This window comes from Bos javanicus, chromosome 1, assembly GCF_032452875.1.
Source record: "Bos javanicus breed banteng chromosome 1, ARS-OSU_banteng_1.0, whole genome shotgun sequence".
NCBI lineage: Eukaryota > Metazoa > Chordata > Mammalia > Artiodactyla > Bovidae > Bos > Bos javanicus.
In genome coordinates, this window is record NC_083868.1 from 5,965,206 (window position 1) to 5,971,205 (window position 6,000).

The following is a 6,000-nucleotide window of genomic DNA, read 5'->3' on the forward strand; positions in this document are numbered from 1 at the left end:
TCTTCTCTATACCATGTTAAGATGAATAGTATTCAAGAATATTAGGATGGGAAGGAGAAAAAAAAAAAAAGCTTGGCAAAAGGGTGTTCTGTCCATCTGAATCTCTCTGTCTTCATGTTCTTTTATGTTCCTTGAAAGTTGACCTTCCCTAATTAAAAAAGGGGAGACAGTGAGAAAAGGGTAGAAAGGAGATTCTTACTTAAGTTCACTATTTAATTGATAGAGAAAATCTGGTAATATTTTGTAAATGCTATAACGTCAGTCAGAAATATTTGTTAAGGATCAGCCAAGTTTCTTCACGCCTATTGAGACTAACGATTGCACCTACTTGAATGAGATGTAGTAAGGATTAAGTCAGTTAATACATGTAAAATCAGGTCTGGTATTTAATAAAAGCTCAGTAAATAGTAGCTTGTAAGGGTTCTGCAATATATATGCAGAAAATAAGACATGTAAAAACAATGTTTTAGAATGCAAAGGAATCTGTATGTGTGTGTGCATGTGAATTAGGTGATGAAAATTATACAAATTTAAGACTGAGAGTCTTTGGTTGGTAGGAAAGTGTTTACAAAGACAGGATCTTTTAATTTAATTTGTCTTTTTAATTTAATCTTTTAATTTATCTGAGTTCTAAATGATGAAAAAAAGTAAAGAATTATTCCAAAGGAAGAATGAGATGATGTGAAACATGGAGTAATTAGAGACATGAAGAGAATAGGCAGAATTGATACTGAGAAGTAGGAGAGAGTGAGTCAAGTGTTTGGACAATTCTCTGCAGGCAAAAGAGAGTCACTGACATTTTTGAGTAAGTGAATCACATGAAGAAATTAATTTTAAGGCTCTTAATTTAAATGTAGAATTTAAACTGAAGCGAAGAGGGTAGAGAGAGGAGTCAGTAAGAAATGCACGTATTCACCAACAGGGAACAAAACCCAACTTGAGTGATGGCAGTGATAACAGAAAAAGTAAATGGGTAAAACAACAATTTCGGTGGATCAACAGAGAAGAGCATTACAATAGGCTTTCCCTCTTACGATTTCATCACAGCAGTCTCTTTTTTTTCAATAGCATGGTTGAAGATATTTATTGTAAAAATTTGATCACACATAAAAGCAGAGGGATAGTGAAGTCCCATATATTGATCACCCAGCTTCAATAATCATCAGTGTTATGAATGCCAATATAGCTTCATCTATCTCCACCCCTCACCACCCTTTCCCTATGGACTAATTTGAGGCACATTCCAAACATCACATTATTTTAATCTCCAATAACAGCAGTCTCGTCTTGAAATCAGTTACTAGATGACTTTTCCTATAGAACAAAGTCTTAGCTACTTCCTTGACGATTGAATTAGATGAAGCGTGTGAATCCAAGTTTTCTTACTACACCTTGCCCCTAAGAATCTCCTGCTGAAAATATTGTCATCGTTTTTTTCTGTCTTTATACCTTTTGCCACACCCTGAAGTGTCTCCATCTTTCCCCAGGCCCCTGCCATTTCGTCTCATCCCTTAAAATTGATATCAAAAGCCAACTTCAGGTAAGGCCTACAAACAACATTTGCCCTTCTCTGTAAACATTTTAGAGCACTTAGCAAACACCAGCATGGACTGTGTATCCATCTCATCTTGTATCCATCTACAAGATCGGATGTCTAGGAGCAAAAATCAATGGTATCTTGACATAATTGTCAGCATCTGTCATGTTTTGCACATACAAGATATTCAATAAATATTTGCTGAATGAATAAATGTGATGTTGTCATTTATTGGCATAGCTTTATTGTTGCAGTGCTCCGAAGAGTCTTTGTGTCTAAGGAAGAGAGAAATTGGGTGTTGCCTTTCCTAGACTAGGAGAGGTAGGGATCCCTAGTTCATTGAAGAAAAAGAAACAAAGTGGGTAAAACTGGAGGAACACACAGAATATCCAGTCCCTCCCTGGGCTCTTGCATCAGAAGAAGAGTCTGAATCATATTTATGGGAGACTGATAATGAGATACCTGTTGTTATGCTCACATGAGCTCTTATTTTATGGTAAGAGCGTCACTTTCAAATACCACCAGTTTAAGATTTGTTATTAGGGGACAACTTACATTTAAGGCACTCTAATTTTTGAATTCCATGAATATTTCTGCAGTATCATTACCCACAGTAGAAAAAATGAGAGTCTTGTGGAGGTGTTCTAAAGGAATTAAACCCAAGGTGGCACTCTTTGGAATGGGTTAAGAAACCACCTGCCAATGCAAGAGATGCTAGAGAGTGGGTTTGATTCCTGGGTCAGGAAGACTTCCTGGAGTAGGAAATGGCAAGTGTTCAGTATTCTTGCCTGGAAAATCCCACGGACAGAGGAACCTGGCGGGCTACAGTCCATGGAGTTGCAAAGAGCCGGACATGACTGAGTGACTGAATACACACACACAAGAATTCCAAAGTGAGAAAATGAATTATTCTAGTAGAGTGCTTTGCAGTTTATACTTAACTTTTTCTTACATATCAGCATATCCTAAATGAAACTGAAAATAGATATTATTAATATTTCCATTGTTTCAAGAAAGGACATCGATAGCAACTGGGAATCAGAGTGTGCAAATTGCCCAGAGTCACACAGTTAGTGAATGATGGTATCAATGTATCTCTACATACAGTCATATTGGATAATGGGAAATAAAAAAAAAACACATTTTAGGGGTCAAGGACCACAAAACAAATATTAAAACGTTTGACCCTCCTTTGTTCAGATGTTTCTCTTCATATTATTTACGGTAACTTTCTATGTCTCAAGTTTCCTCACATGAATACATGAGATTTTAAAATGTACTGTAAAGAAGTGTGAGGATAAACTGACAATTCACCTGTGGTATGCACACTGCAACGTGTCGCCCAGAATAGACGCTAGATGAGTGCCAGTTTCCTGTTATTCCACAACCCTTCTCTTCATGGAAAAACATTCATGGATGCATACACCAGAAACAACACACACACACATACAGACATATTCATGCAAATGCTGGACTAGTACTTATAAAAAAGAAGAGCTGCTATATAGAGCATCGACCTATAAAATTGATAAGCATTCAGTTAAGCATGGCTGTACCTATTACTAATGCCACTCAGCTGATGCATTCAGGATTTCACAAGAGAACTCTTGTGATGGGTACAAACAACATCAAGTGACTGAAGCTGGAAGGGTATGTGTTGGATTGGGTGGCTGAGGGCAGGAGTGGACTCAAACACATCCAGTACAAATCATCAAAGGGTAATGTGCTCTATCCTAAAAATCTGTGATTATTTCTAGTTTGCATAGGACCTCAGAGACTGTACAATTTCTTTTCATATTCCTTTGTGTATTAGTAACTCAGTCCTATCAGACTCTGTGATCCCATGGACTGTAGCCTGCCAGGCTCCTCTGTCCATGGATTTCTGTAGGCAAGAATAATGGCATGGGGAGCCATTCCCTCCTCCAGGGGATCTTTCCAACCTGGGGATTGAACCCAGGTCTCCTGCATTGCAAGCAGATTCTTTACCATCTGAGCCACAAGAGAAGACCTCATATTTCTATCCCTGGTAGTAAAATAACCCTATATGGGCTCACAGAGAAATCAACCTTATATCTCACAGATTCTACTCCAGGATAGAGGGAGAATTAATAAGCCTAGCCATTGAACATAAAAATAGGAGAAAGTGCTGTGATTTACACTGAATTTTTAGGTAAAGGGAATTGAAATTTAAATCCAGTAGATAATTAAAATTTCTGTTAAAATAGCCCTTCGAGCCACTAGATATGCTGGTAAATGAAAAATTCAGTGAGATGGTTGAGATTCAGCAGAATCCTGCATCTTTTGAAACAATTTTTTACCAGAAAATATATCCCAAAATAACCTTTGAAGTATTTGTACTTAGAAAAACTCTGCATTAATTCAGATGCTATTGCCCTTGTACAGCAATTTAAAAGCTCCTCTTTGGATACTGATATCAGAATCAGTGTCAAAAGCAAAACCAAATCCATCTATATATAAATCATTGTGTCTAATTTTTTTAACCAAGTATATTAGTTTTCAGTTGGAATATGACTAACCAGGGCATGATAAACCTATAAAAACTATGAAAATTGTCATGTTGGTTGACTTTTTAAAAGAGATTTTGCTTATTTCCTTCTGTTCTCAGTAAGAACCATAATTAAAACTGAGCCCAATTTCCTTCTTGTATTAAGAACACACATAAATCAAACTTTCAACTCGCCTCAGTTTACTTATTTATCAAAACGAATCAAATGAGCATGACTTTTTAAAATAAAGATTTTTCAGTGGGGAGTCACTTTCCGCCAGAGTGCTGAAATAAAGCAAAGGACAATTTTTTTTCACATTGCTATTTCCTATCTTATACTACTTTTAAACACTCTCTACCCCAAATCATGTAGGATTTTTCATTCATTCACAACCTAGTTGCGTTCAAGTGTTTCTTTACTTTTGCAATTTTCAAAAAGCATAGAATTCCCCCTCAAAGAGAGATAATTTGCTAATGTTTCAAAGAAGTTCACTACAACTTTTCAGAACAAGAATTCCAAGAGAGGAATTTTAAGAATGTTTATGGAGTTCAGTTCAATTCGGTTCAGTTGCTCAGTCGTGTCTAATTCTTTGTGACCCCATAAACTGCAGCACGCCAGGCCTCCTTATCCATCACCAATTCCCAGAGTCCACCCAAACTCATGTCCACTGAGTCAGTGATGCCATCCAACCATCTCATTCGCTGTCATCCCCTTCTCCTCCTGCCCTCAATCTTTCCCAGCATCAGGATCTTTTCCAATGAGTAAGCTCTTCACATCAGTTGGCCAAAGTATTGGCGTTTCAGCTTCAACATCAGTCCTTCCAATGAATACCCAGGATTGATCTCCTTTAGGATGGACTGGTTGGATCTCCTTGCAGTCCGAGGGACTCTCAAGAGTCTTCTCCAACACCACAGTTCAAAAACATCAATTCTTCTGCATTCAGCTTTCTTTATGGTCCAACTCTCACATCCATACATGACCACTGGAAAAACCATAGCCTTGACTAGACGGACTTTTGTTGGCAAAGTAATGTCTCTGCTTTTTAACATGCTATCTAGGTTGGTCATAACTTTCCTTCCAAGGATAAAGTGTCTTTTAATTTCATGGCTGCAATCATGATCTGCAGTGATTTTGAAGCCCAGAAAAATAAAGTCAGCCACTGTTTCCCCATCTATTTGCTATGAAGTGATGGGACTGGATGCCATGATCTTAGTTTTTGAATGTTGAGCTTAAAGCCAACTTTTTCACTCTCCTGTTTCATTTTCATCAAGAGGCTCTTTAGTTGTTCTTTGCTTTCTGCCATAAGGGTGATGTCATCTGCATTTCTGAGGTTATTGATGTTTCTCCTGGCAATCTTGATTCCAGCTTGTGCTTCCTCCAGCCCACCATTTCTCATGATGTACTCTGCATATAAGTTAAATAAGTAGGGTGATAATATACAGCCTTGACATACTCTTTTTCCTATTTGGAACCAGTCTGTTGTTCCATGTCCAGTTCTAACTGTTGCTTCCTGACCTGCATACAGATTTCTCAAGAGTCAGGTCAGGTGGTCTGGTATTCCCATCTATTTAAGAATTTTCCACAGTTTATTGTGTTCCACACAGTCAAAGGCTTTGGCATAGCCAATAAAGCAGAAATAGATGTTTTTCTGGCACTCTCTTGCTGTTTTCGATGCTGCCAGCAGATTTTTACAATTTGATCTCTGGTCCCTCTGCCTTTTCTAAAACCAGCTTGAACATCTGGAAGTTCACAGTTCATGTATTGCTGAAGCCTTGCTTGGAGAATTTTAAGCATTACTTTGTTAGCCTGTGAGATGAGTGCAATTATGTGGTAGTTTGAGCATTCTTTGGCAGTGCCTTTCTTTGGGATTGGAATAAAAACTGGCCTTTTCCAGTTGTGTGGCCACTGCTGAGCTTTCCAAATTTGCTGGCATATTGAGTGCAGCACTTTCACAGC